The sequence below is a fragment of the Apium graveolens genome, chromosome 10 (genome assembly GCF_009905375.1).
Source record: "Apium graveolens cultivar Ventura chromosome 10, ASM990537v1, whole genome shotgun sequence".
NCBI lineage: Eukaryota > Viridiplantae > Streptophyta > Magnoliopsida > Apiales > Apiaceae > Apium > Apium graveolens.
The window spans coordinates 31,303,918-31,316,040 of record NC_133656.1 but is presented as its reverse complement, the minus strand read 5'-3'; the positions used below and the strand labels follow the sequence as shown (position 1 = coordinate 31,316,040).

Sequence of the window (12,123 nt, the reverse complement as noted above, 5' to 3'; positions counted from 1 at the left end):
GACGGCCGCTAGTCGCTGTCCGGTGAGGGTAGACTGATCAGCTATCTTCACCCGTCAAACCTCCAATAAATTTGATTGATTCATTTTTGAAATTGTTTAATAAATCAAAGTGATTTTGAGGTTCCCGGAGAGGAATAAGTTTTATAGGTCCTGTGATGGGACAAGTTTTATGGTTCCCGTAACGGAACAAATGATTTTGGATCCCCGTAACGGGACAGATGGTTTTTATGGTTCCTGTAATGGAACGGAAGGTTTGAAAATGGAAATAACATGCTAAAAAAATTGAACTATGATTTTGTTTATGCACATCACACGATTGTTAATCCTGTTTTACAGAGCATGCTAGTTTTGATATCCAGTTTATACTTGTTTTACACGTTTCTGGAAAGATATGAATTTTGTTCCTATAACTGCTTTACTTTAACTGTTTTACTTATTATTCATATAGTGGTGCTGCTGAGCAAGCAATTGCTCACCCTTGCAGAATATTTTATATGTATTGCAGATGCCTAGGTGATTCTTGCGCGGTAGTCAGGGCAGAGTTCCAGCTCCTTTCGAGTCAGACTCCTCTGAGGTAGTTGTGTTCAGACCAGATGAGGTCTGTTGAGTTGCTGCATTAAATTAGTGGTCAGGATTGTGTAAGGTAATTTGAGTTGTGTTAGTTGAGCAACCTAAGTCATACTTAAACCTGGAAAAGGTCTTGGTAAAGGGGTCGTAGTATATGTATTATTAATGAGTTAGACTGAATTATGATTGTTATTATTATTGTTGGTGACGTCAACTCCAGACCCCGGGGTTGAGGCCGTCACAATACGTTTATCTTGTGATTCATTTAATTCGTTGTAACAGTGGATGCCAGTTTTCTTTATGCTTTGAACCTTAATACTCTTGTGACATACTTCATTATTTATTAAGTATTTTTATTAGTTTATATTGTTGTGTTTTTATCATGCTTTCATATGAACCCATGGTGATGATGAGTTCTATTATGGGCTAATCGTAATCATGGGGTCATAGTGGATTTACTATGGATTTCTTTAGTTAATTGTTTAATACCTTGGTATGTGGTGACTGTATGATATATAGCATAGGTTATGCTTATTCATATTATGTGTGTCGCAAACATGTAAGATAGCCTGTTAATCTCTTGTGAAGCGACAGTGAATCTTGAGATTTAGAACTTTCCATGCTAACATAGGTTCGTGTATTGTATGCATGATTAGTGGATAACTCTAATCGTTTTACTTGCCCTGTGTAATCATAATGAATAACTTGCACTTAAATCGTTATGTTGTCAAATTCTGTAGATATATAGGGTCTCAACATAATTGATGCCTATTCAACTTCTATCTTAATTATGGATGCTTGGTAGAATGGTATTCGTACAACGAAAGTTGGCGTTTATCAGTTTCGTGTTGTTCGATTAATATCATCACCATTACATGCTAAGGGTAATAACAATGACTATTGAATGAAGTAGGAATGAAGTTATGATCTCATGTGTGTTTAATATTTTTAATTCAAATGTTTAATTCTCGTAGTAAATATTAGTTAATCAACCTTAATTGTTATTGTCTTGACATTGAAGAATAATCATACATTGGTGAGTAAGTGTTAATTAGATATAATTAATCAGAGTCTCTGTGGGAACGAACTAGAAATCATTCTATATTACTTGTGTACGCGTATACTTGTGTGAATTATTTAGCGCATGCTTTGTGTTTAACAAGTTTTTGGCGCCGCTCCCGGGGACTCGGTGTTAATTTGTTTAGTTTATGTATTGGCCATCAGTGGTCGTTAGGACTCATTGATTAAGACTTGTTAATTACTGCTTCCGATTGTGTTTCAGGTACTCTAATGAGCATTTATGCAAACACGTTCTCTCACTCGCAAGAGGAATCTGGATAAAGCTGAGGAGACAGATACAGCTCTTGACTTTTCAGAGAAGATAGTTTTTGAAGATTCGGATAAAGAGAGTGAAAAGAAAGAACCTGAAACAATGGGTTATCGTATAGTTCAAGTTGATCCAGCTCTTATGGACTTTTCTCGGCCTAAAATTGATGACATTCAGTCAAGCATCATTCATCCGGCTATTCAGGCCAATACTTTTAAAATCAAGGCGAGCACTATTCAGATGGTGCAGAATTCTGTTTCTTTCGGAGGTGCTGCGACTGAAGATCCCAACATGCATATCAGTAATTTTGTTGAGATCTGTAGTACTTTCAAATATAATGGTGTTATTGATGAGGTTATCAAGTTGAGGCTTTTCCCATTCTCTCTGAGGGACAAAGCTAAGGACTAGTTACATTCTTTACCAGCTGGGTCCATCACTACTTGGGAAGATCTTGCGCAAAAGTTTTCGGTGAAGTTCTATCCAATGGCCAAGACTGCAGCTATGAGGAGTGCTCTTACTCAGTTTGCACATCAACAAGGAAAATCTATGTGCAAAGCTTGGGAGCGCTACAAGGAGATGTTGAGAAAGTGTCCACATCATGGTTTACCTGATTGGATGGTGATCACCGGTTTTTATAATGGTTTGGGGGCTCAATCTCGGCCCATGCTCGATGCAGCTTCTGGAGGCGCCTTGTGGGCCAAAAGCTATATTGAGGCCTATCATCTCATTGAAACTATGGCTGCAAATGAGTATCAAAACCCGACTCAAAGGATGATGCCTGGGAAGGTAACAGGTATTCTGGAAGTTGCTGTAGCTACAGCTATTGCAGCGCAGCTTCAGGCACTGTCTATGAAGGTCGATTCTTTAGCCAACTATGGAGTAAATCAAATAGCTAGTATCTGTGAGCTTTGTGCAGGCTCTCATGCTATGGATCAGTGTTCTCTTGTTAATGAATCTGTTCCGTATGTGAAGAATTTTTAAAGACCACAGCAGCCTGTGCCCGCTACTTATCATCCTAATAACAGAAATCATCCCAATTTCAGCTGGAGCAATAATCAGAATACTTTTCAGCAACCATATCAGCAAGCTGCAAGTAAACAGTTTAATCCACCTGGATGCCAGCAACCTCAGCAATTTGCTCAAAGGCAATCATATTCTCAACAAGGAGTAGCTGCTTCACCTTCTAGTGCTGATTTTAAGGAGTTAAGGTTGTTGTGCAAAAGTCAGGCTGTTTCTATCAAGATCTTGGAAAATCAAATTGGACAAATAGCCAATGCCTTGCTCAATCGTCAACCTAGCACACTTCCTAGCGATACTGAAGTGCCAGGCAGGAAGGAAGCTAAAGAGTAAGTCAAAGCTATCACCTTAAGGTCTGGAAAATTTGTTGATGCTGAAAAAGCAAAAGATAGAGAAGTTGAAGTCGTAGATGAAGAAGAAAAGTAAAAGGAGAAAGAGGGGGAACCAAGGAAGACTACTATCAAACACACTCTGCCTGAGGGTAATACATGGGAGAAACAGCTTTATCCTCCACCACATTTTTTTAAGCGATTGCAAAAACAAAAGCTGGACAAGCAATTTGGTAAGTTTCTGGAGGTGTTCAAGAAACTTCACATTAACATACCTTTCGCTGAGGCTCTGGAGAAAATGCCTAGTTATGCAAAATTCTTGAAAGGTATTCTTTCAAGGAAGGTGAAACTAGATGATCTTGATACCGTTGCTCTGACAGAAGAGTGCAGTGCCGTGCTGCAGCAAAAGTTACCTCCAAAGTTTAAGGATCCAGGTAGCTTCACCATTCCTTGCACCATTGGCAAGATGTCATTTGAGAAGTGCCTTTACGATATGGGAGCAAGCATCAATCTGATGCCGTTGTCTATCTTCAAAAAGCTAAATTTGCCTGATCCGAAACCCACCTACATGTTTCTACAATTGGCTGATCGTTCGATTACATACCCATGAGGCATCGTGGAGGATGTGCTAGTAAAAGTGGACAAGCTCATCTTTCCTGCAGATTTTATCATTCTGGATTTCGAGGAAGATAAGAAGATTCCCATATTCTTGGGAAGACCTTTCTTGGCTACGGGCCGTACCTTGATAGATGTGCAAAAAGGTGAACTCGCTATGAGGGTGCAAGATCAAGATGTGACATTTAATGTGTTCAATGCGATGAAATTCCCTACGGAAGATGAGGAGTGCTTCAAGGTGGATTTGTCTGATTCTGCAGTTATTTCAGAACTTGATCATGTGCTAAGGTCTGATGCCTTAGAAAAAGCCTTATTGGGGGATTTTGACAGTGAAGATTACGAAGGCAATGAGCAGTTACAATATCTGAATGCTTCTCCTTGGAAACGAAAGCTAGACATGCCATTTAAATCTATGGGAAATACTGATCTCAAGAATTCTGAGGGAAAGCTCAAACCATATATTGAGAAAGCACCTACTTTGGAGCTTAAACCACTGCCTGAACACTTGAGGTATGCTTTTTTAGGTGATGCATCTACTTTGCCAGTTATTATTGCATCTGACCTTTTAGGAAGTGATGAGGACAAGCTCTTGAGGATTTTGAGAGAATACAAATCGGCCATCGGATGGACTATAGCAGATATAAAAGGGATCAGCCCTTCGTACTGCATGCATAAAATTCTGCTAGAGGAAGGTAGCAAGCCAACTGTTGAGCAACAGCGAAGGCTTAATCCTATCATAAAAGAAGTGGTGAAGAAAGAAATTCTAAAATGGCTAGATGAAGGAATCATTTATCCTATTTCTGACAGTTCTTAGGTGAGCCCCGTGCAATGTGTACCTAAGAAAGGAGGTATTACTGTGGTAGCAAATGAGAAGACGAGCTTATCCCCACTCGAACAGTCACCGGATGGAGGGTATGCATGGACTACAGAAAGTTGAATAAAGCCACGAGGAAGGATCACTTCTCTCTTCCATATATTGATCAGATGTTTGACAAGTTGGCTGGTCATGAGTATTATTATCTTTTGGACGACTATTCGGGATACAATCAGATTTGCATTACACCAGAAGATCAAGAGAAGACTACTTTCACTTGTCCATTCGGCACGTTTGCTTTTCGCAGAGTTTCTTTTGGCTTATGTGGTGCACCTGCCACTTTTCAGAGATGCATGATGGCGATTTTCTCTGATATGATCAGAAATAATGTCGAAGTGTTCATGGACGACTTCCCTGTCTTTGGACATTCGTATGATGAATGCTTGAATAATCTCCGTTTGGTGCTCAAAAGGTGTGTGGAAACCAATCTGGTGCTCAATTGGGAAAAATGTCACTTCATGGTGGAGCAAGGCATCATTCTTGGGCACAAGGTCTCTAGTAAAGGTCTTAAGGTGGATAAAGCCAAGGTGGCCTCATTGAAAATCTTCCGCCACCTATTTCTGTGAAAGGAATCCGTAGCTTTCTTGGTCATGCGGGTTTTTATCAGCGTTTCATCAAGGACTTCTCTAAGATATCTAATCCGTTGTGCAACTTGCTCGAGAAAGATGTGCCTTTCAAATTTGATGATGAATGTTTGGCAGCATACGAGACTCTCAAGAAGAGTTTAATCACCGCACCAGTTATTACGGCACCTGATTGGAGAGAACCTTTTGAGATGATGTGTGATGCAAGTGATTATGCAGTGGGAGAAGTTCTTGGACTGCGAATGAATAATATCTTTTATGTGGTCTACTATGCTAGTAAGACGCTAAATGGAGCCCAAATGAACTACACCACTACTGAAAATGAGCTCTTGGCTATAGTTTTTGATTTCGAAAAATTTTGATCTTATCTACTTGGGACAAAGGTGACAGTGTTTACTGATCACGCTGCCATCCATTATCTAGTCTCAAAGAAGGATTCGAAGCCTAGACTTATTCGCGGGGTTCTCTTGCTACAGGAATTCGAGTTAGAGATCAAAGATCGAAAAGGTACTGAAAATCAAGTAGCTGTCCATCTCTCTAGATTGGAGAATCCCGAGTCTACTTCACATGATAAGACATTGATCAACGAATCTTTTCCGGATGAGCAGTTGTTCGCAATTCAAGAGGAAGAGCCATGGTTCGCAGACATTGTGAACTATCTTGTTAGCAATATAATGCCTCCTAATATGAATGCGGCTCAAAAGAAGAAGTTTCTGCATGAAGTGAAGTGGTACATGTGGGATGAAACATATTTGTTTAGACAAGGAGCTAACCAGATCATCAGGAGATGTATCCCATTCTGTGAGACGGAGGGGATATTACGAGACTGTCATTCCACAGTTTATGGTGGACATTATGGTGGTGAAAAGATAGCAGCTCGTATTCTTCAAGCAGGTTTTTTATGGCCTACATTATTTAAGGATGCACATCAATTGGTTTTAAGGTGTGATCGTTGCCAAAGAGTTGGGAATCTTACCAGAAAGGATGAGATGCCTTTAAATGTGATGCTTGAAGTTGAGGTCTTCGATGTTTGGGGAATCAATTTCATGGGACCATTTATCTTGTCCTGTAATAATCAGTACATCTTGCTCGCATTCGATTATCTCTCGAAATGGGTAGAAGTCAAAGCTCTACCGACTAATGTTGCAAAGGTAGTGTTGAGTTTTCTTTATAAGCAGATATTCACAAGGTTTGGAATGCCACGAGTTATCATAAGTGATGAAGGGTCGTATTTTTGCAATCGTAAGTTTACTTCTATGATGCAATGCCACAATATGAATCATCGCATTGCTACTGCCTATCATCCGCAAACTAATGGTCAAGCTGAAGTGTCTAATAGAGAAATCAAGCGCATTCTAGAGAAAGTCGTTTGTCCGTCAAGGAAAGATTGGTCTTTGAAGCTCGATGAAGCTGTTTGGGCTTATAGAACAGCATACAAGACTCCATTTGGGATGTCCCCGTTTCAACTTGTCTATGGTAAGGGATGTCATTTACCTGCAGAGCTTGAGCATAAGGCTTATTTGGCATTGAAGAAGTTAAACCTTGATCTAGATGCAGCTGGGAAGAAGAGAATGCTTCAGTTAAATAAACTTAATAAATTTCGACTTCAAGCATACGAAAACAACAAAATATACAAGGAAAAGATAAAAAGATGGGATGACCGGAAGCTATCGCCTAAGTCATTCGTGCCAGGGCAACAAGTTCTTCTATTCAACTCTCGTCTCTAACTTTTTCCTGGAAAGTTGAAATCAAGGTGGTCTTGACCATCTATCGTCAAAACTGTGTTACCATATGGAGCGGTGGAGATTTTTGAGAATGATCCGGGCCAAGCATTCAAAGTAAATGGCCAGAAATTGAAGCACTATTATGGGGATATGGCAAACCGTGAAGTGGTTAGTGTCATTTTATTGTCATCTTAATCGTATTACTCTACATCAAGCTAATGACGTAAAAGAAGCGCTTCTTGGGAGGCAACCCAAGATATGAGACCATAGAACACCTTAGAATTTAGTACTTTATCCAAAAACCCAAAAAAATCAGAAAAATGTTGGCAGAAAAAAAAAATTCCAGAGACCTTACAGGCGCCCGCCTGCTAGGATCAGGCGGCCGCGCGCTAGCAGCACCCGCCTGCTGCTCCTGCTGGTGCCAGGCGACCGCCTGCGCCCCTGAATTTTGAAAAAATTGTTTTCAGCTTATAAAAAAACAAAAACACCAAAACACAAAACACAAAACAAAAACCACAGCAGCATATCACCACTAACCCACGATTTTACCCCCCCATACTTATCCACAATCCCCACTCCTAATCAAATTTAAACCCTAATTTTGCTATATATATATACATACAACCTCTCCATACACATCCCATATACTTTCAACTCTACGAAATCTCTCCTACACACCAAACACAACTCTCTAACCCTTATTTTTAGTTCTAATGGCCCCGAAGAGATTTCTAACTGTAGGGAGCAACAGCACTATTCCGACAGTTGATTCTTCGAGGAACACTGCTGCGAGGCCCCTATTGTTGGATGGGGCTGCTGAGGAAGAGTACACGAAGCTTTTGACTAAGCCTATTATGAGGGAGAGGGGGTTCTTTCCATCAGGGAGGGATGGTGATTTTTTACCGATGATTGCTGAGAAGGGATGGATTACATTCTGTGAGTCACCTGAGGCGGTTCCGATGAGTATTGTTCGCGAGTTCTATGCGAATGCCAAGGCCGACAAGAATGGGTTTTCTGTTGTTCGTGGGCTTACTATTGATTATCAGCCCGAGGCGATTCGCCGGGTAATTGGGCAGCGACAGAGGAAACCATGGGAGGAGAATTGGAATGAAAAGTCCCCTGAGGACTTTAATATGGACTTGATTATTGCTACTCTCTGTCGGCCGGGCACAGTGTGGAAGTTTAAAAGGGGAACCAACGAGTATCGTAATTTCCCTACTGTCGCGATGAACAGGTATGCTCGTGCTTGGAATGCATTTATGTGTGCTAATATTCTTCCGTCTGTGCATGCACATGAGGTTACAGTGGAGAGGGCTAGGTTGTTATGGGGAATTTTGAATGAGGAATATTATGTGGACCTTGGTGAGTACATCTACCAAGGGATTTTGAAGTTTTTGAGGGGGAAGTCGCAGTACTCTATCCCGTATGCCTCTATTGTCACGAAGCTTTGTAAGGCATGTGGAGTCCAATGGTTATCTTATGAGCAGCTACAGATGTCATCCGCTCCTATTGATTCATCGATGTTGAATGCGATGCAGGAGTAGACGGGTGGAGAGCCCGAGTCACATGGTTTGGGATATCACCTTCCAAGAGGAGTTCTAGTAGCTGGTGCTACCATGGCTAGGCCCAGTCAGGCTCAGGGAGAGGCAGGTCCTTCGAGAGCCCAGGAAGGAGATGGTTCGGGATTGGCTGATGTCCAGTACAGGAGGCTTTCCAGGAGGATGGATGTGATGTATGAGTCGCAGAATCGGTTTGCGCAGGAGCTCACCCAAGCACTTGGGACTGCATTTAGAGGCCTTGGAGCTGATATCCAGTGGCCCGTTTATGGTGAGGATTCTGCTTATCCACCTCCTGACACTCCACCCTCTGAGGATGATGATGATGATGATTCTTTTGAGTAGGTATCCCCTGTGTTCCTTTCTATTACCTTCACTGGGGACAGTGAAGATTTTAAGTTTGGGGGTGGTAGTTAAGGAACATATTTGTGTGTGTGTCATGTAGTTGTATTTGCATTTTAGTTTAGTTCATATAGTTGCATATTTTTGCCATATAGTTTTTTTATAGCTTTATTTATCATGTTATATAGCTCATGCATATACCATGATCATGATCCCTTTGTGTTGCTTTACCGATTAATATGTAATATTAATGCGAGTGTATTGATAGTGTTGGAGTGATGTTGAATCTTGTTAGGTTGGCATGCATGCTAGAAACACTTGTAATTTCACTAAGTCTTAGAGTATGCTTAAGGACTAGATTATTGTCATGGTTTGATGGTTTTTAAGGTTAATCTATTGCTTATGCTTAGAATGCATGATAGGCTCTTAATGATAAAAGACATGAAAATATAAAAATTGGAAAAAAATTGGAATTCATTGCTAGTTGTGGCTAGGCGTCAAATGGCTAGTAGCCGGCTCGTATTGTATACGAGTAGTCTAGGGTTGAGCCAGATGGAGCGAAACGCACTTACTCATAATTAGGAAAAAAAGAAAAAAAAAGAAAAATATGGTTAATGCACAATTGATCACGAGTGAGCTCTTTGGTATTCGAGTTATTAAGTTCTTAGGGGACTTTGTGCCTAGTGACCTAAGGCTTTTATAGTCTGGGATCCGCTAACCTAACGCTCGCTAAATGGGTACCATTTCATAAGTCTTTTATGGACCTTACTCACTGCACGATCAAATAAGCATTTGTTTATGTGTTGAATAAAAGCATGATTTTGTAATAAACTCCAATAATCTTGAAGTGTTATAAGTCATTTTGTGTCTAGAATATATTCTTCGTATAAGCTTGTGATTGCCTTGAGGATAATTAAGTTATGGTGATTGATCTAGTTTCGAAGCATATCTGTTAAGCATTCGCACACACCACATTTCTAGTTGTATGTTAGCTTGCGTGATTTGATTGATCTTTAGTCGCCTAATTGTATTTGTTGATATTTCATGTGTTGGTTGGTTTAGTCATCGCGATAGGGATCATTGCATTCATATAGTTTGCATTCATGCATATTTTATTCTGAGTTTGAGTCTGTGCTGCTTGAGGACAAGCATCGATTCAAGTTTGGGGGTGTGATAAGTGGCATTATATACCACTTAGAACGTTTCATAACGGCTTGAATTGGTGTCTTGAACTCGAGTATTTTGTGTATTTGACGTGTTTTCGAGTGTTTTTGCATTTCAAGGTATAACTTGCTTAGATAGGTGGATTTTATCAAAATAAGCTTAAGGAAGTGCTTGGAATAAGTCTCGGGTTGATGTGCGAAGAATTCAGTAAAAACAGAAGCAAAAATAGGAATTTTCCAGAAGTGATGCAGGCGCCCGCCTGATGGGAGCAGGCGACTGCCTGGTAGCAGGCGGCCTCCTGGAAGAAGGAGGCAGCCGCCTGGGTGCGGATTTTCAAAATCTGGATTTTTATAATTCTATTACGATTGGACTTCTGTGGACAATGGTTCTTTTGGGTTATTATATAAACCTTATGGGAAGATGTTTTCTAGAGAGAAGATGATTGAGAGCGAAGGCAAGAAGATTGAGAAGACCGTTTAAGCACGCAACAATGAAGAAGAGGAAGCATACGTTTATCTTGTGATTCTTTTAATTCGTTGTAATAGTGGATGCTAGTTTTCTTTATGCTTTGAACCTTAATACTCTTGTGACGTACTTCATTATTTATTAAGGATTTTTATTAGTTTATATCATTGTGTTTTTATCATGCTTTCATATGAACCCACGGTGATGATGAGTTCTATTATGGGCTAATCGCAATCATGGGGTCATAGCGGATTTACTATGGATTTCTTTAGTTAATTGTTTAATACCTTGGTATGTGGTGACTGTATGATATCTAGCATATGTTGTGCTTATTCGTCTTATGTGCATCGCGAACATGTAAAATAGACTGTTAATCTCTTGTGAAGCGACAGTGAATCTTGAAATTTAGAACATGCCATGCTAACATAGGTTCGTGTATTGTATGCATGATTAGTGGGTAACTCTAATCGTTTTACTTGCCCTGTGTAATCATAATGAATAACTTGCGCTTAAATCGTTATGTTGTCAAATTCTGTAGATATATAGGGTCTCAACATAATTGATACCTATTCAACTTCTATCTTAATTATGGATGCTTGGTAGAATGGTATTCGTACAACGAAAGTTGGCGTTTATCAGTTTCGTGTTGTTCGATTAATATCATCACCATTACATGCTAAGGGTAATAATAATGACTATTCAATGAAGTAGTAATGAAGTTATGATCTCATGTGTGTTTAATATTGTTAATTCAAGTGTTTAATTCTCGTAGTAAATATTAGTTAATCAACCTTAATTGTTATTATCTTGACATTGAAGAATAATCATACATTGGTGAGTAAGTGTTAATTAGATATAATTAATCGGAGTCTCTGTGGGAACGAACTAGAAATCATTCTATATTACTTGCGAACGTGTATACTTGCGTGAATTATTTAGCGCATGCTTTGTGCCCAACACAATGTAGCCAGAAAATTAATTGATTTTTCTGTTTTGGATGAAATTTTGGCTTAGTCAAAATTTACATCCCGACGGATGATCATTATCCATCGAGTTTGATCATCCGTCAGAATATAATTTGTTAATAAAAATCAATTATTTTTCTGGAATATTTTATAACTCGACGGATAACTATTTTATCTTCATCTGTTGAATTGTCTCAATCTTAGCCGTTAAAACTCTGAACATTATCCATTGAGTATACATACAGCTTGTAAGCATGACACGATAGATAAGTGAGATAATTTTTACAGTTTATTTATTTTTAAACGACTATTCTGGGTAATTTTTATTGGTCCTTTATTTCACTTTATTATTTTTGTCAGTTTATCCCTGAGATAGTATAAAAGCTAAATTCTTTTTCATTCTTTTCTTTTATCATTTTCAAGATTCAATTGCTCTAACTTCTTTCTCTCAAAAGCAAATTATCTCCTTGCAAACTTTCAAATCTATAGCAATGGCACCTGTAGTGAAAATTATGTCTCAAACCGGTTACATCTATGAGAAAAACAACTTCTCAGCTTTTGTAAACAAGGAGATTCAACAGTCTGGTGACTATC

The 12,123-nt window shown here is 39.4% G+C and overlaps 1 non-coding gene across 1 annotated transcript; it reads right to left on the bottom strand.

Moving 5' to 3' along the window:
• Positions 1-2,392: 2,392 nt before the first annotated feature.
• LOC141694453 (small nucleolar RNA R71) lies at positions 2,393-2,499 on the bottom strand. Its single transcript, XR_012563759.1, has one exon. It is a non-coding gene; the product is annotated as a small nucleolar RNA R71 (small nucleolar RNA).
• Positions 2,500-12,123: the final 9,624 nt, after the last annotated feature.